General features: G+C 44.1%; 1 protein-coding gene across 2 annotated transcripts in view; it reads right to left on the bottom strand.

Annotated features, from left to right (window-relative positions):
- LOC113036043 (uncharacterized) overlaps nucleotides 1–19,964 on the bottom strand; it is a 322,745-nt gene that overhangs the window by 78,491 nt on the left and 224,290 nt on the right. The gene's annotated exons all lie outside the window — the stretch shown is intronic.

The following is a 19,964-nucleotide window of genomic DNA, read 5'->3' on the forward strand; positions in this document are numbered from 1 at the left end:
CAAAATGGGAGATGCCCCCAAGGGTGGTGGAGAATGACCGAGCTAAGATCCTGTGGGACTTCCAGATACAGACGGACAAAATGGTGGTGGCTAACCAACCGGACATAGTGGTGGTAGATAAACAGAAGAAGACAGCCATAGTGATCGATGTAGCGGTTCTGAATGACAGCAATATCAGGAAGAGGGAACACGAGAAGCTGGAGAAATACCAAGGGCTCAGAGAAGAGCTCGAGAGGATGTGGAGGGTGAAGGTAACGGTGGTCCCCGTGGTAATCGGAGCACTAGGTGCGGTGACTCCCAAGCTAGGCGAGTGGCTCCAGCAGATCCCGGGAATAACATCGGAGATCTCTGTCCAGAAGAGCGCAGTCCTGGGAACAGCTAAGATACTGCGCAGGACCCTCAAGCTCCCAGGCCTCTGGTAGAGGACCCGAGCTTGAAGGATAAACCGCCCGCAGGGGCGTGCTGGGTATTTATATATATATATATATATATATATATATATATATATATATATATATATATATGAGAATATCATCTCACATGCTGGTGTAGAATGTGCCAATTCTGAGCTTGTTGTCTAATGTCTTTTCACTTATTATATGAAGGGTGCACACACTGTCTTGTTTAAATTGGCAACTGCTGACAAAATGTAATAAACACATTCAGCCAACAAATCCACAGAGGTGATCCCCTACTAGACCAGCAAAACATGTATTAGGAAGTGGACAATACATAATTGAGATTACAAGCAAAACACAGCACAGAAATTGGCAGCTAGCGTACGTTCCAATGCCAGGTAAAGTCACTGTGTGAGACAGGTTCATAAAACCGAGGCAAGGCCAACAGTCATCCCCCACAACATCATCCCTTACACAGTACACATACATATTCAGCTCTGTACTGTAGCATGACACTAAACTGGGTGAGCAGTATTAACGTTAACGTAACTAAGCTGAAATTGTAAGAGAAGATATTGACTGTTTACTCATCTAAAATATCTGTGGTTGGTCAAACGTCATTTAGATAACTTTGAATTAGTGTATTCTGATATGGGAGCTCCTAGTGAAATAGTTTCCTTGACTGAGCGAGAGAAGTTATGCAATTGGCAGGAGATTTGGTAGAAAAACCCTTTTAATAATTCTTGGAAGAGTAAAGTCAACAGCAATGTGCCAACTGAGGCTACAAAGGGATACATAAGAGATGATAAGTTTGGATAGAGATGATACTGTAAGCTCATTCAATTATTTATTTATGAGCAGAAGCACTCAAATCCAGTGTGGCTTGCACTGAGGGCACATAAGGTGAGGTGAAATGGGGTGTCATTTTCTACTTTACATTAATAATCTGATCTTAATAATCATTTTGTAAAACCAGGGAGTTTTATGGGTGGAGTTTGGTAGACCAGAAACAGGACAGTACAGTAGCCTTTAAACAAAGACAAAACCAGCTTTATAAGCTTCTGTTCAGGGGCTTTGTTTAATAGACAGCTGTTGTGTTGTACGGAATTATGCCCTAGTTATAAGTAGTGTCTGTAGAGTAACCACATTAAAATTATCTATGTATATTTGTATATCACTGTGTAGCTACCAAAAACAGCTGGGGATGGTCCTGTGGTGTATCCACAGTCCCACAATCAAATAAATTGGTGATTCTTTTGACTTACTACTATTATTATTAGCTATTATTTATTTTTAATAACAAGTACTTTGGTTTATGACCACATAACTGCATTCCCATCTGCATCAGCTCTACTTTGTTTACTGCAGCACAATCAAATGTGAACTTGGTAACCTTTGGTGATATAGCCAACTAATATTTATGTTAGCTTCCGTATCTACAGTGGCTTGCAAAAGTATTCGGCCCCTTGAACCTTTCCACATTTTGTCACATTACAGCCACAAACATGAATCAATTTTATTAGAATTCCATGTGAAAGACCAATACAAAGTGGTGTACACGTGAGAAGTGGAACGAAAATCATACATGATACATTTTTTACAAATAAATAACTGCAAAGTTGGGTGTGCGTAATTATTCAGCCCCCTTTGGTCTGAGTGCAGTCAGTTGCCCATAGACATTGCCTGATGAGTGCTAATGACTAAATAGAGTACACCTGTGTGTAATCTAATGTCAGTACAAATACAGCTGCTCTGTGACGGCCTCAGAGGTTGTCTAAGAGAATATTGGGAGCAACAACACCATGAAGTCCAAAGAACACACCAGACAGGTCAGGGATAAAGTTATTGAGAAATTTAAAGCAGGCTTAGGCTACAAAAAGATTTCCCAAGCCTTGAACATCCCATGGAGCACTGTTCAAGTGATCATTTGGAAATGGAAGTAGTATGGCACAACTGTAAACCTACCAAGACAAGGCCGTCCTCCTAAACTCACAGGCCGAAAAAGGAGAGCGCTGATCAGAAATGCAGCCAAGAGGCCCATGGTGACTCTGGATGAGCTGCAGAGATCTACAGCTCAGGTAGGGGAATCTGTCCATAGGACAACTATTAGTCGTGCACTGCACAAAGTTGGCCTTTATGGAAGAGTGGCAAGAAGAAAGCCATTGTTAACAGAAAACCATAAGAAGTCCAGTTTGCAGTTTGCGACAAACCATGTGGGGGACACAGCAAACATGTGGAAGAAGGTGCTCTGGTCAGATGAGACCAAAATGGAACTTTTTGGCCAAAATGCAAAACGCCATGTGTGGCAGAAAACCAACACTTCACATCACTCTGAACACACCATCCCCACTGTCAAATATGGTGGTGAGAGCATCACGCTCTGGGGGTGCTTCTCTTCAGCAGGGACAGGGAAGCTGGTCAGAGTTGATGGGAAGATGAATGGAGCCAAATACAGGGCAATCTTGGAAGAAAACCTCTTGTGACTGTAATGTGAAAAAATGTGGAAAAGTTCAAGGGGGCCGAATACTTTTGCAAGCCACTGTATCTGGAAATGTGAGTGCGCTGAGAGAAGCATCTGTATTTATGCACACTCTCACAGACATGTTAGCTTTACAAGCAAAATAGGCTCTTCTCTTGACTTGGGAACCCCAAATGATGTGCTTGGTTTCCTCAAAGACTAGTTTTAGGCCAAATGTTTAGGTTGAATCTCTAGAAAACCTAAAAAAAAAAATCTCTAGAAAAATTGGTTAATTATGCTGTTTACTTAATCCAAACATCACAATATTTCGTAAAAGTTGCAGCCTCTGTTACCTGCTCTCAAGAATCTAACCTATTAACATACACCAAGTCACCAATCTTAGAGGTTTGCGTTACAGCTGGGTTTCCTTTTAGCCACATACTAAACAGACATAAAAAAAAAACCAAAAAAAAAAACTACAAGATTCATTTCAAATGAGGTCTGATAGATTTTGGCATAGTTTTTCTGTTAAAAAAGGAGTAATCATTTACTAAGCCTAAAACCTAAAACCTACACTCACCTGATGCATGTTGTGCTTGTTTCTGGATTTATATGTCATGTATTATATATTAAATATCATTTGTAATTGGAAGCTTGTCTTAAAGACTCAGGATAATCTTTGTGTTTCTATGGAAATAGAAATAAATGTATTTAGCAAGTGCCCAATAAATATATTTTATTCTTTATATTTTTCTTGCGCAGTTATGTTCTTCTGTTGATATTTTGGCACTTGTTAAATTAAACCCTCTGCACTGAAGCAGGGAGACAATGAGAGAAAATAAGAGAGGAGCCCACCACCCCACATAGTAAAATTGGTATGGCCCAGATCTGGCAATGTGCTTACAAATGGCCCACATACCGCAAAGAATGACGGCCCTTTGGTGGATCAGATCTGGTTTGCCAAAGGTGGCCCATATATGAGCCAGCACAAGGCCAGTTGCAGACACACTGGTGGTGCTTTGCTGGCCCATGTGTGGATTATCTCTGGCAAACCTGGTCTGGGCCACCAAAGGGCCGTCATTATTTGCAGTATGTGGGGCGATCGTGGCTTAGGGGGTTGGGAAGCGTATCTGTAACCGGAAGGTTGCCGGTTCGATCCCCGGGCTCTCTGTCCTGGCCGTTGTGTCCTTGGGCAAGACACTTTACCCTACCGCCTACTGGTGTTGGCCAGAGGGGCCGATGGCGCGATATGGCAGCCTTGCTTCTGTCAGTCTGCCCCAGGGCAGCTGTGGCTACACCGTAGCTTGCCTCCACCAGTGTGTGAATGTGAGAGTGAATGAATAGTGGCATTGTAAAGTGCTTTGGGTGCCTTGAAAAGTGCTATATAAATCCAATCCATTATTATTATTATTATGTGGGCCATGTGTAAGTTGTGTGCAGCCACGGGCCAGTTGTAGACACACTGCTGTGCTGGCTTAGAACAGTTTCAGCTCTGGCCCAGAACAATTTCAGCTTTGGCCCCAGATGTCAGCCTAATGTGTACCTTAATTAAGCCATGTAATAACAACATGTGCATAATAGTGCAAAAGTAACATGACAAAACTCTGTTCAGACAGTGAATGGACTGATTCTTATATAGCGTGTTTCAACTCTCCCAGATTACTCAAAGTGCTTTATACAACATGCCACATTCACCCAATCACAGACTTTCTCTTAACTGAGTGCCTCCTAACTACATTCTTACACATTTACACTCACACTCTTGACATGCAGATGGAGGAGCCAGGGATCGAACCACTAATCTTCCGATCAATAAGGCTACGTTCACACTGCAGGTCTTAATGCTTCATTCCGATTTTTTGATCAAATCTGATTTTTTTTGTCTGCTTGTTCACACTACAAATAAAATGCGACAGCAAACGCGCTCTAGTGTGAACCCTTGAAGCGGCCCGCATGCGCAAAAGAAGACGTCACACACAACACGCTCTGTTTAGACCCAGAGCGTTTCCCAATTTTTGCTTTAAGTTATTTTGTTATTTACATAATAATGTAAATAACCTAATGTGAGGAGAAATTGTAGAAGGCAAAGGAACTCAGACTCAAGATATCTTATACATGTGCACACATGGACGATCCCCCCTCATTTAATTATATGTGCGAAGTATCACAGGGATTGTGATTTTGGTTGTCAAAGCCAATGGTTGTCGAGAAATGAAGGTTAGTCCCATCTGAAATAATTTAAATTTAGTGCTGTGCTGTTTGGTGATGATAACTGCAACTGCAACAGCAAATTTCTGTCGAATTAGAAGGTGTCGATTTTGTCAATCAAGGTTCCTTTCTTGGCTGAACACCCTCAGTCCGTGGCAATATAAAACTCGCTTCACTGTAGACAGTGACAGTGGTGTTCCAGCAGTTTTCATTTCATGACAGACTTGAGCTGTGGTCGTTCCTGAACAATCTAACCAATCTCATCTGAGGGTGAGTTTGGGTCTTCTTTCAGACCTTAGCAAAGTGGTAAGACATCCTAATAACTGTTTGAACTCTTGAACTGATGATCTTGAAATCAGCACTTGTTTAGTAAAAGGTCCAAGAGACCTCCCCAACCAGCCCGTTCTCACTCCCGAGGCGTAACATGCCGACGTTTTGTCACGTCCCGCGGCGTTCCTGAGGAACGCGAAAGGAGACCTTCGGCGTTCTTATGGTTATGGTTGAAATCCAGTGCAATGACGCTCCCGTGGTAATAGACGTTCCAGCCCTGTATTCCAGCCCTAAACCTAACCTTATCCCTAGCCCTAACCACAACCTTTTTCCTGATCTTAACCAGGACTTTAATGATGTTAAATAGCGTGTTTCTCAGCAATTTGAAGAAAAAGAGCGAACATGTGTAGATTGAGTCCATACGGTTGTCATATTTCCTCATTTTTCTGAGGTCGTCATTTAGGACCGTGGTGGGTAGCCGAAAACGTAATATGTTGACAATTTGGCACCTAGCGTAAAATGTTACGCTTTGGGAGTGAGAACGTGTTGCTCCAACATGTATAATTCTACAATTTTTCTCCTTAGATCATCACTGAGGACCTTGGTCTTTCCTATTGTTCTCAGTATTGGTCAGTCCAATCAGTACAGTCAAACAAATGATTACCGACTACCCATTGTAGTCAGTAATCATCACGTGCTTCATCCGAAGCACACTTTCTGTGTATTCACAACCTAATTTATAGCAAAAGTATTCACTCACTGTCTCTGTACTATTTCGCTAGCTTAGCTTAGCTTGTAGCCGACTCGTTAGCACCATGGCTACTTCACCTGTCCCTCCTGCACGTTCTTGCTCATTATGTCAGATGTTTAGTTACTCCTCGGCCTCCTTTAGCAGTAATGATATCTGTAACAAATGTAGCATATTTGCAGCTCTGGAGGCCAGGATTACTGAATTGGAGACTCTACTTCGCACCCTTCATTCACCCGTAGCTAGCCAGGCCCCTGTAGCTGGTGCAGCCGAAGATAGCGTAGGCCCCGCTAGCTGTCTTACTCCAAAAAACTCACTGAAAAGCCTTCAGCTAATCCAAAATGCTGCAGCAAGAGTACTGACAGGGACTAGAAAGAGAGAGCATATTTCTCCTGTTTTGGCTTCCCTTCATTTGCTTCCTGTTAAATCCAGAATTTAATTCAAAATCCTGCTCCTCACATACAAGGTCTTAAATAATCAGGCCCCATCTTATCTTAATGGCCTTGTAGTACCATGTCACCCTATTAGAGCACTTCGCTCTTGCTCTGCAGGCCTACTTGTTGTTCCTAGAGTATTTAAAAGTAGAATGGGAGGGAGAGCCTTCAGTTTTCAGGCCCCTCTTCTGTGGAACCAGCTTCCAGTTTGGATTCAGGAGACAGACACTATCTCTACTTTTAAGATTAGGCTTAAAACTTTCCTTTTTGCTAAAGCATATAGTTAGGGCTGGACCAGGTGACCCTGAATCCTCCCTTAGTTATGCTGCAATAGACGTAGGCTGACGGGAGATTCCCATGATGCAATGAGTTTTTCCTTTCCAGTCACCTTTCTCACTCACTATGTATTAATAGACCTCTCTGCATTGAATCATATCTGTTATTAACCTCTGTCTCTCTTCCACAGCATGTCTTTTATCCTGTCTTCCTTCTCTCACCCCAACTGGTCGCAGCAGATGGCTGCCCCTTCCTGAGCCTGGTTCTGCCGGAGGTTTCTTCCTGTTAAAAGGGAGTTTTTCCTTCCCACTGTCGCCAAAGTGCTTGCTCATAGGGGGTCATTTTATTGTTGGGTTTTTCTCTGTATCTATGAAGCACCTTGAGGCGACTTTTGTTGTGATTTGGTGCTATATAAATAAAATTGAATTGAATTGAACTAATGAGAATTTAACATACCTTGGTTTTGTCAACCTAAAAAACATTTTAAAGAGTGTTGGTATATATTTGATCCCGTATGCATACTTTTGACCCCATGTGGATTAGAGAAAATCCTAAATAAATTCAAACAATAGTTGCACCCTGGAAAAAGAACAGTTAAAAGAAATAACACAAAATTACCACGACATTCATTCCCATTGATGAGTGTAAGTAAACGTACAGTGGGGCAAAAAAGTATTTAGTCAGCCACCGATTGTGCAAGTTCCCCCACCTAAAATGATGACAGAGGTCAGTAATTTGCACCAGAGGTACACTTCAACTGTGAGAGACAGAATGTGAAAAAAAAATCCATGAATCCACATGGTAGGATTTGTAAAGAATTTATTCGTAAATCAGGGTGGAAAATAAGTATTTGGTCAATAACAAAAATACAACTCAATACTTTGTAACATAACCTTTGTTGGCAATAACAGAGGTCAAATGTTTACTATAGGTCTTTTCCAGTTTGCACACACAGTAGCTAGTATTTTGGCCCATTCCTCCATGCAGATCTTCTCGAGAGCAGTGATGTTTTGGGGCTGTCGCCGAGCAAAACGGACTTTCAACTCCCGCCACAGATTTTCTATGGGGTTGAGGTCTGGAGACTGGCTAGGCCACTCCAGGACTTTCAAATGCTTCTTACGGAGCCACTCCTTTGTTGCCCGGGCGGTGTGTTTTGGATCATTGTCATGTTGGAAGACCCAGCCTCGTTTCATCTTCAAAGTTCTCACTGATGGAAGGAGGTTTTGGCTCAAAATCTCACGATACATGGCCCCATTCATTCTGTCCTTAACACGGATCAGTCGTCCTGTCCCCTTGGCAGAAAAACAGCCCCATAGCATGATGTTTCCACCCCCATGCTTCACAGTAGGTATGGTGTTCTTGGGATGCAACTCAGTATTCTTCGTCCTCCAAACACGACGAGTTGAGTTTATACCAAAAAGTTCTACTTTGGTTTCATCTGACCACATGACATTCTCCCAATCTTCTGCTGTATCATCCATGTGCTCTCTGGCAAACTTCAGACGGGCCTGGACATGCACTGGCTTCAGCAGCGGAACACGTCTGGCTTTTGGAGTCTGACTGTTTGAGGCTGTGGACAGGTGTCTTTTATACAGATGATGAGTTCAAACAGGTGCCATTCATACATGTAACGAATGGGGGACAGAAAAGCTTCTTACAGAAGACTTTACAGGTCTGTGAGAGCCAGAGATTTTCCTTGTTTGAGGTGACCAAATACTTATTTTCCACCCTAATTTACGAATAAATTCTTTACAAATCCTACCATGTGAATTCATGGATTTTTTTTTCACATTCTGTCTCTCACAGTTGCAGTGTACCTCTGGTGCAAAATACTGACCTCTGTCATCATTTTAAGTGGGGGAACTTGCACAATCGGTGGCTGACTAAATACTTTTTTGCCCCACTGTATAACCACACCATTTCAAGTAGGCTTTAAGCTTTGCTCTCATTTAACTGTTTTGCCCATATTTATTGTGTATTTGACAAGTTAATTCTTTAATAGAGCAGTTTATTCCACTGTGTTGACATGGAAAACAAAATCTTTTTAAAAGCTGTGTGTTAGATGCTGCTATTTTTCACTTGACTGAGCAGGTGGTCCATATGCTAAAAAGCTGCAGTGGATTGAGTTTGATCCTGCCCCATATCATTTACTGCATGTCATCCCCATGTGCTCTTTCCTGACTCTTCTGCCTCCTCTCTTCTGCACCTGTCAAAAAACGAAGGCTTAAAAATGCTCCAAAATAATAATAATAATATTAATTAAAAAAAAATGATAATAATAATACTGACAACGTAAGTTGGCAGACGTTACGTACATTAGAATAACCATAAAGTAAAAATATCCCTAATACACTATAAATGATTAAGTGTTTGTTGGACTCTCATAAGTTAACTACTGGACAATATGTTTGTGTGCTTTTGCAAAACATCTTGGTTGTAGGTTAGTTTATACCATGTAATATTAGTTTATAATGAATATGAATATTCTTTATTGTCATTGTCACAAGTACAATGAAATTGAAAGATGTCTCCGGTCAGTGCAACATCACGAAAGATAAATACTTAAAAACTATAATAGATATGATATAAAAGATAGAAATACATATAAAATACAGTGTTCTCATACAGTAAATACACCCAAGCAATCCAGGCCTAAGGCCCCATACAGACACTCAACATACGACCTAGTTGATATATCACTCAAACAATCAATCACTCAGTCAATTTGTTAGCGCATCCAACAAAACATGTCTGAAAGCATTCCAACATCAAGGGCACAAATGACAACAGGGGCAATGAAAGTCATCTACTTTTAGTAGCATTGAAACATGATATTGCAATTGGGTAGAAACTGTGTTTGAGTCTGTTAGTCCTTGTGTATGTTGTTCTATACCGTTTACCTGAAGGCAGCAGTTCGAACATGGAATGTCCAGGGTGTGAGGTGTCCTTTATGATGTTATGGGCTCTTTTGAGGCAGCGGGAACTGTGTAGGTCTTTCAGTTTGAGGAGAGGGCAGCCGATTGTCCTTTGGGCAGCGTTGATTACTCCCTGGAGTGCTTTCCTCTGAGCCACTGTGCAGCTAGCGTACCATATGCCTATGCAGTACGTTAGTATGCTTTCGATGGAGGCTCTGTAGAAAGACACCAGCAGTCTCTGTGTGATGTTGTTCTTCCTAAGCACTCTCAGAAAGTACAGTCTCTGTTGTGTCTTTTTCAGTAGCTCAGAGGTATTCACACTCCAGGATAGGTTTCCCTCTATGCTGACTCCCAAGAAGCGGAAGTCTGCCACCCTCTCCACATAGTCGTCGCTGATGATTAGTGGTTGGATTTCTGTCTTGTGTCTTCTGTAGTCAATTATGAGTTCTTTGGTCTTTTTCGTATTTAGGAGAAGGTTGTTATCCTTGCACCATGAAGACAGCCGCTCCACCTCATCTCTGTAGGCAGACTCATCTCCCCCAGATATGAGCCCCACCACAGTAGTGTCATCTGCGAACTTTACAATGGTGTTGCTCTGGTGGGCGGGGGTGCAGTCGTGTGTATAAAGCGGGTAGAGCAGTGGACTAAGCACGCATCCCTGTGGCGACCCAGTGCTTAGATTTAGGGCTGGAGATGTGTAACATCCCACTCTCACTCTCACTTAACAGTTGGATTATCATGCCACTTTAGTGTTTTTGTGGGGTTTTGGTTTTTGTGTGTAATTTTAGACAAAAAAATGCCATGCGTCCCCAATGAAGAAAAATCATTTGTTAAACACTAGAACAGAATGGACCATAGCTGTGCTGCCCATTAATACAGAACTGTTGCTCTATTCCCTACACTCACCTATGGTCAGAAGCTGTGGGTAGTGTCCGAAAAAATGAGATCGCAGATACAAGCGCCGGAAATGAGCTTCCTCCGATGGGTGGCTGGACTCTCCCTTAGAGATACGGTGAGGAGTTCAGGCATCCGGGAGGGTCTTAGAGTAGAGCCGCTGCTCTTCCACATCGAAAGGAGCCAGCTGAGGTGGTTTGGGCATCTGACAAGGATGCCTCCTGAGCGCCTCCTGGGTGAGGTGTTCCAGGCAGGTCCCACCGGGAGGAGGCCCTGGGCCAGACCCAGGACACGCTGGAGAGATTATATCTCTCGGCTGGCCTGGGAACGCCTTGGCGTTCCCCCGGATAAGCTGGAGGAGGTGGCTGGGGAGAGGGAGGTCTGGGCCTCTTTGCTTAGGCTGCTGCCCCCGTGACCCGGCCTCAGATAAAGCGGATGAAGATGGATGGATGGATAGTTCTCATTATTTTTGGAGGCTTTACCTCTACCACTGGTTTATAAAAAAAAATACCAGCAGAAGAAAAGTCCTAGGCAACTCTCTGATAATCTGAAGCCATCTTAGTAAACACCTTCAGATGGTTCAAAATAACAAACTAAGGTCTACATCTAAATGAATGGCAGCTGCACTTTTAATGTTTATGAGTTTGCTGTAGAGAAAGGATTCCATTTTTTTCAGTGTTGGAAGATTTCCGATTTCTTCTTGCAGTCAGTTTGTCACCTGAGTTCTGTTAATGAATTACCTGCATTTGAGGAGACTTTGATTGTAATTAGATAAATAATCCATGTGGAGAGCAAAAGAGGAATGACAGACAGACACTCTGAATATCCAATGTAAGTTATGGCAAGGATATTGAGTGCCTCTGCATCAAAAGTTTTTGATCAGTATCATCTTCATTTTTGGACATTTTTGGTGTTATTGTTGTAATTACAGAATTCATTGTTGCTCAGTGGTCCAAAAGGTACTTGAAGAAAGGTACTGTTTTCTCATAACTAACCCATCTGAGAGTTCTCTTAGTTAAGTGATATTATTTTTCATGGTAAGTAATCAAATCTTGACATTTGGACGTAAATGCTTTTTAATTACCTCGTTAAAGTCAAAATTAAGCACTTATGAGCAAATCAGACAAAAGTTTTGTTCTAAATCATTTGTTACATCATGCTTTTTTGGAAGATTTTCAGTTGCACAGTGGTGTCCTTCCCCCAGCTATCAAGGATGGTTGATTACAAATATCTAGGAGGAAAACAGATGCTGTGCTGTGCAAAATCTGATGATTTACCAGAGTTCATTTTCCATGAAATGGCTCACCAAACTATGTAGTATTTTGGTATAAGAAGCTGGAATAGTAGCATTCCTGTAAAACTTGATTTTTTGGAAAGACACACACACACACACACACACACACACACACACACACACTGTAATTCCTGCTCTTCTGAACTGAATGGTCTTAAAGTCAGTGTAGCCCTGCTGATTCTTGTTTACACTGAAATGCATTTGGTAGGAGTGTAATAGAGTTGCTGCTTTTCTTCCACAGCGATGGAATTCTTCAAACACAACAGCATGAACTGGAAAACACAGGCTGAGCTCAGTGTCAGAGCCTGCAGCTAATAAGAAGCACAAACCTGGCAAGTGGCTGCATGAGCATCCGTGTTGAGTAATGGGAGTGAGATGGTCTACTTCATCAACTTTCCAGTTCAGAACTCTGACTGTCCCACACAGTACTATAATACACACTTAACACGGTTTGCACAGGGTTAGGCGGAATGTGTAATGACAATGTTGTTGGACAAGTTGTAGAGATGTCACTAGCCTGTACTGCTCTTTAACAAGCAGAAATGTTTGTGTGCACATTGGATCTGAAAGCAGAGCCAATGGGGATAAAAGGAAATATTGCACCATTAATGTGGTGTACAATAATTTTGCTTAATTTGTAGTACTTTATTATATCTACACTGTAGTCCTGTGTCCCATAGAATAGTCATTCTCAAACTGTGATATGCTCACACTGGTGGTACGTGGGCTCCCTCTAGTGGTACGCAGGAAGTCTCCCAAAATATCTCTAAGATTAAATAATAGACCATGTTCTGATTGAGGGATTTCTAACAAAAAATAAAACGTACAGCTCTGCTTTCAGTAGGGTTACTGAAGCTGGGCTAGCTGGTATATAATGATGTGCAATGTGATCGATAGCGACACAGCTATGGATAGCATGATAAAAACACATTGGCACACTGAAGCTGGAGGGTTAAAGCTAACCGTTTTCCACTCAATAAAAGTTAACATGAGGGTTCCTGATGGTTAGGGACAAATGAAATTGCATGGCAGGATGCTGTGAATGGAGACTTCAGTCAGGTGAAAAACTGAGATAGAGGTTATTAATTAATATACTGCTGGGCTCTAGGTATACTGTACGGTTTTAAAAAATGAGCTTTAAAATGAACAGTGGTAATAAAAACCGAGAGAGGCGGACAGTCACTTACTTTTTTTAGGGGCTTGTTCAGATTAAATAGAACAAGATGCAAAGCATTAAAACATGCTAAAAACAAAACAGCCTTAATAAACGCAAAATCGTTGGACCCGGAAGCAGGGTGATACATCATAACTTAAAGACCAGATATCAGAATCAGAATCAGAAAGAGTTTTATTGCCAAATGTTGAGCAGGTTTACAACATTAGGAAATTGCTGCGGTGCTTCAGTGCAAACATACTGTCATAAATTGCGCTTAAATAGACATGAAAAAATAAAAGTAAGAATAAGAATTAAAAGTGCTACGTAGAAAGATATATGCATGAGATATACATGAGATATATACATGAGAATGAGAATTAAAAGTGCTACGTAGAAAGATATATACATGAGTGCAGGTGGTGATCAGTGCCAAAACATGGAATGATGCAGTGAACACAGCGTAGGGTCATGTGTTAGTGGTGGGAACAGTCGTACGTTTATTGTTCATGTGTCCAACAGCAGAGGGGAAGAAACTGTTCTTATGGCGAGAGGTTCTGGTGCGAATGGACCGGAGCCTCCTGCCTGAGGGGAGCAGGTCAAACAGACTGTGTCCAGGGTGAGAAGGGTCAGCTGAGATCCGAGCTGCACGCCGCAGTGTCCTGGAGGTGTACAGGTCCTGCAGAGATGGGAGTCTACAGCCAATCACCTTCTCAGCAGAGCGCACAACACGCTGCAGTCTCTGTTTGTCCCTGATAGTGGCTCCAGCGTACCACACGGTGATGGAGGAGGTGAGGATGGACTCGATGATTGCGGTGTAGAATTGCATCATCGTCCGTGTTGGCAGGTTGAATTTCTTCAGCTGCCTCAGGAAGTACATCCTCTGCTGGGCTTTCTTGATGACGGAGGTGATGGTGGGCTCCCACTTCAGGTCCTGAGTGATGGTGGTACCCAGGAAGCGGAATAAGTCCACAGAGGTGATGGGGGTGTCAGTCAGATGATGGGGGGGAGTGGGGCTGTGTGCTTCCTGAAGTCCACAATAATCTCCACTGTCTTCTGGGCATTCAGCACCAGGTTGTTGTGGCTGCACCAAGACACCAGACGTTCAACCTCCCTCCTGTAGGCAGACTCATCCCCGTCCGAGTTGAGCCCAATAACGGTGGTGTCATCTGCAAACTTGATTAGCTTGACAGACTGGTGGGTGGAGGTGCAGCAGTTGGTGTACAGGGAGAAGAGCAGAGGAGAAAGAACACAGCCCTGAGGGGAGCCGGTGCTGATGGTCCGAGAGTCCGAGACATTCTTTCCCAGCCTCACATGCTGCTTCCTGTCCGTCAGGAAGTCAGTGATCCACCGGCAGATGGGATCAGGCACATTCATCTGGGAAAGCTTGCCTCGGAGATGGTCTGGAAGGATGGTGTTGAAGGCAGAGCTGAAGTCCACAAACAGGATCCTGGCGTAGGTTCCTGGGGAGTCCAGATGCTGCAGGATGAAGTGTAGGGCCATGTTGATGGCGTCATCTACAGACCTGTTGGCTCTGTATGCAAACTGCAGGGGGTCCAGGAGGGGTGGCCGTGAGGGTCTTGAGATGGGAGAGAACTAGGCGCTCAAATGACTTCATGACCACAGATGTCAGAGCCACGGGTCTGTAGTCATTTAGTCCAGTGATCCTAGGTTTCTTGGGGACAGGGATTATGGTAGAGGACTTGAAGCAGGCAGGCACATGACATGCCTGCAGTGAGGAGTTGAAAATGCCAGAAAACACTGGGGCCAGCTCGTTTGCACAGTGTCTGAGGGTGGCAGGAGACACACCGTCTGGGCCGGGAGCTTTTCGAGCATTCAGACTCTTAAACTGCTTCCTCACATCTGCTTCATGAATATGAAGAGTTGTGGTGGGAGGAGGTGGTGTGAAATCCTCTTTTGTGTGGGGTGAGGAGGGGGGTGTTGTAGGTGAACAGTTTGAAGGTGGTGATGGCTCTATGGAGGGGGGAGAGGTGGGGGAATTAGTGTCCAAAGTGCCTCTATTGTTGGGGCCATTGGAGGTGTGAAGGCTTGCCTGATGGCTCGTCAAAACGGCAGTAAAAGTCGTTGAGGGTGTTGGCCAAGAGCAAGTCATCAGTGGAGTGGGGGGTTTTAGGCTTGTAGTTTGTGATATTCCTAAAACCTTTCCACACAGAGGCCGAGTCATTCTCTGAGATCTGCTGCTGCATCTTCTCAGAGTGCTGATGTTTAGCAACGTCCACTTCTTTAGTGAACCTGTACTTGGCCTCTCTGTAGCAGTCCCTGTCTCCGCTTCTGAACGCCTTTCTCTTTTCCAGCCACAGCTTTTTGAGTTTAGGAGTAAACCAGGGTTTGTCATTGTTATAACTCACCCTGGTGCGTGATGGCACAATGCTGTCCTCACAGAAGTGGATATAGGAGGTGACAGTGTCCGTAAACTCGTCCAAGCTGTTAGAAGCAGCCTTCAATGTGTCCCAGTCTGTGGTCTCCAAACACGTGCGAAGCTCCTCCACAGCCTCGTTGCTCCACAGTTTTTTAGTCCTCACGACAGGTTTGGAGAGCTTCAGCCTCTGTCTGTACGCGGGGATTAGGTGGATCATGACGTGGTCAGAAAGTCCGAGTGAAGCACGGGGCACCGCACGATAGGCCCCGCTGATCGTGCTGTAGCAGTGGTCTAATGTCCTCTCCTCTCTGGTCGGGCATTTAATATACTGCTTATATTTCGGAAGCTCATGGCTCAGATTGGCTTTGTTAAAGTCCCCAAGAGCAATGATGAGAGAGTCCGGGAATGTCCACTCCATGTGGAGTATCTGCTCCGCGAGTGCGCACTGAGCTGCCTGCGCATCCGCGTCTGGCGGGATGTAAACAGCGGCCAGGATGAATGAAGCAAACTCCCGCGGAGAATAAAACGGTTTGCAGTGAATAAAAAGGTATTCCAGAGAGGAAGAGCAGTGCTGAGCAATTACTGTTACATCTGTGCACCAGCCACTATTAATGTAGAAGCAGACACCTCCACCTTTGGTCTTACCAGAGAGAGAGGCCTGCCGGTCCGCGCGCAGCAGATGAAAGCCCTCCAGCTTGAGCGCGCAGTCCGGGATGTCCTCACTGAGCCACGACTCCGTAAAACATAAGACACAGGAGGAGGCAAAGTCTCTGTTCATGCTTCTCATCAGGGCCAGTTCGTCTATCTTATTCCCGAGTGAGTGTACATTGGAAAGGAAGATCCCAGGAAGAGCAGTTCGCAGTCCGCGTCTCCTCAGATGCACGAGTGCGCCGGCTGTTATTTAATCTTAATCTTGATTAAAAGTGTTGTAATGCTGCATTACACGTCAGGGTGTAAATTGATGCACAATATATTTATACATTATTAATCAAATCCTGTATTATGTGTCAAGTTTCAGTGAGAAATGGTTGATGGCATCTCTTCATAGTAAAGTCCGAAGTTGACATTGATATGATCCTTGAGATTAATGCTTTGAGGTATCATTATGAAAAGGTATGAGCTAGCTGTTAGAATGAGTATTAACTCATCTCCAAGATAATATTCATAAGAAAAAAATCCTCTTTTTCCATTTCAGCTTAATTCTTTTATTTGAATGAGTTTGAAACATGGGCATTACAACTGATTTAATTTTTTACGTTTCATTTTTATTGTGTAACTAAAACACAAATTACGGTTACAAAAAGAAGCAAAATAAATTAAACGAGGTTAAGGTTAGATAAAATAGAATAAAAGTGTGATCAAAAAGCCTTTTTTTTCTTGCTTACACAAATTTCATTCATGTACAAAGTGCAATCATAAAGTCCTATGATTCCAGGAGTTCCACAATCAAAAGTTTAATAAATCTGAATCAATTTGTCAAGGAAACCAAATGGTAAGTTTCAATGTACTGCTTCTAAGTACAAGCTGCCTCTGCTGAACTTTTCTCTGCTTCCATTACCTCAGTGCTCCACTTTGTATCACTGGAATACACCTCTGTCAGGGTGTCTGTGGCTACAATGTAGCTTGCCATTACCAGTGTGTGAATGTGTGTGTGAATGGGTGGATGACTGGATGTGTAAAGCGCTTTGGGGTCCTTAGGGACTAGTAAAGCGCTATACAAATACAGGCCATTTACCATTTGGAAAACAAAATCAAAATGTGACAAAAGTTGAACAAATACAAAGAAAACCATGAGATGAGGGTTAACTCTGTGTTACCTAAGTATCAGACTCTGTGAACTTAACCTATTCAGTGGTAGGTTTTCTTCAGCAAACTCTGACTTTCTCTCTGATAACGCGCGTGCTGCATGTGAACCAGATGTCTGGCACTGATTCATTTCCTTATTCAAAAAGTTGCTGTCAAAGCCCATACTATAGCTGAGTGAGTTAATTTGCACAAGCTTACATTTTTACAAGTACTGAAATACCAGTTAGATGTTAGCTTGCTATTTTATGTGGTTAACATGACTGCTTTCAGAATACTTCAGTCAATTTATATTGGCAAATGGCATAAAGTTAGCAGAGGGTTTTTCTAATCATTTTCAGCTGCTTTGGTGTTAATGAAATTAAGATCAGGAGCACTAGGAAGACAACAAAGAGACAACTAAATCTCCTCAAACAAGAGTGGTTTTACAGGTGAAGACTATTGACATTTTTTCCCTCTTATTTTCGGTGTCAGTGTAACTACTAGTAGCATGAGGAAATACTCTGACCCCACAGAGGTTTCATAGGTAGTCCCACTTCTCTAGGATTGTACATCAATACATGGCATTGTCAGAAGGTTTGCTGTGACTCCCAGCACAGTCTCAAGAGCATGGGGGAGATTCCAGGAGATAGGCAGTTGATCTAAGAGAGCTGGGCAGGGGCATAGAAGGCCCTTAACCCAGCAGGACTGACATCTGCTTTGAGCAAGGAGGAGCAGGATGAGCACTGCCAGAGTGCTACAAAATGATCTCCAGCAGGCCACTGGTTTGAATGCCTCTGACCAAGGATTAGAAAAAGAATTAATGAGGGTGGGTTTGAGGGAACGACGTTTATCATTATGAAGACATTAAAACTCTAAAGAACATCTAGACTTCTACAGGGAAAAATGCAGGCATATGAAACACATTAATTCTGCTAGTTGTACTCTCTTTTTTACATTTTTAGGTTAATTCAGTTCGGGTGCAAGGGAGGTGAGGCAGCTTTGCGGTTGTTATCTGCTTGCCATTTAAGAACCAGAAAGGAACAAATGGAATATCACAAGTTCAGACCGGTTCAACCTGCTTCAGGTGATCATTCCTGTCGGCTTCTCCGCCAAGCCTGCTGCCACTAAAATTCGTTAAGGCTGTGTTTTAACTGGAGATTTTACGGAGAATTGGAAGACCATCACAAACCTCAGTACTGGGAACAAGCTAGCAAAGGAGTTTAGCTAACGTAAGCTAAAGTGGCAGTGTCTGTTTTTGTTTTTGACGCTGTCGCCGGTACGAGATTCCGGAATGGCACCACTTACCTCAACATCCAGCTGTGAAAGCTGCATCAACCTGAGCCAAAAAGTGATCGAGCTGGAACAAAGGATATCCACGCTATACCAAATCCAGGGGGCTGAATGCGAACTTGACACGATCCTCCTTGGCAAAGCTCAAACCACCGCTACTAGCGCTGAGCTAGCCGACACAGTGCACCATCCAGCTGCTGTGTCCCAAGATCCCGCCAACAGTCAACACAGGCTCTCAACTTGCGTCGCTGCTGCTTCTGCCAAGGACGAGAACTCCTGGTTTCAGCTAGGGGCCAGACCCAAGGCTCTGGTCAGCTCCACTCCACTCCAACCAGCGCCATGGACCATGGTTGAGACGCGTGGTGGCTGCAGAGAGGGCAGGAGGATCCGTCTCTCGCACCCTCACCCCTCTGGTGAGGTAGTATTGGAGAATAAATTCAATGTCCTGGATCCTGTGGACTTTCCTCCTCTGACTGCTAGCCCTCGCCATCCCGCTGTGTCGCAGAGGTCTGCGCCATCTCCACCACTACGCCCCCGGAGCCGCGGCGGGCAACCCGACGCTGTGGTGCAAACTCACCGCGGAGAGCTGTGCTTTACCCCTGCTCCTCGGAGAAGAGGACCCACGGCGCGGCTACCTGGGAGTCACTCACGCAGTCCGGCTGGCGCATCTCCATCTGAACACCCCCGGCGTCGCGGCGCGGGCATCTCAGATGGCCAACAGCCCCCAGTGGCACCTCCTCTCTCCACGCTGGTCCTCGGGGATTCCATCGTCAGGAACGTGCGGATGAGGGGGGCGCTCACGCTGTCGTTCCCGGGAGCCACTGTTGTTGACATAGTGGACAGAATTCCCAACATTCTGGCATCCCACCCACAGGTTAACCGGCTCATCATCCACATCGGCACCAATGACATCCCCAAACAGCAATCTGAGCTGCTGAAGTTGGACTTCCTCGAACTCTTCAGCCTCCTTGGTCAGCTGCAGGTGAGTGCTTTTATCTCTGGGCCCACCCCCACCTGTGGCAGAGGGATAGGCCGTTTCAGCCGGCTGCTCAGCCTTAACACCTGGCTTTCCTCCGCCTGTGTCTCCCACGGCGTGGGTTTTATTAACAACTTTGATGCCTTCTGGGAGAGGAGGCATCTTTTTGGGGCAGACGGGCTCCACCTCAACGCCTGGGGACGCCGTTTGCTGTCCGCCAATTTGGCATTTGGCGTACAGCACTCCCGCACATCGCCCTGTCACTACCCCAAACTGACATTACCTGCTGATCCGTCTGCCACTGACTGATGTTCCCCTGGTCCCAGCTCCTATATTTGTTCCACTTTTAACAGTAATACACAAAACTCTGGACTAGGACCTTTCTCTCCCACAGTCAACACAATACCCGTCATAATCACAAACAGAGAGCAACAGAATTATCATAAATCCAGTAACTCCAAAAATATTAATAACCTCCGGCCTCT

This window comes from Astatotilapia calliptera, chromosome 2, assembly GCF_964374335.1.
Source record: "Astatotilapia calliptera chromosome 2, fAstCal68.1, whole genome shotgun sequence".
In the NCBI taxonomy this organism is placed as follows: domain Eukaryota; kingdom Metazoa; phylum Chordata; class Actinopteri; order Cichliformes; family Cichlidae; genus Astatotilapia; species Astatotilapia calliptera.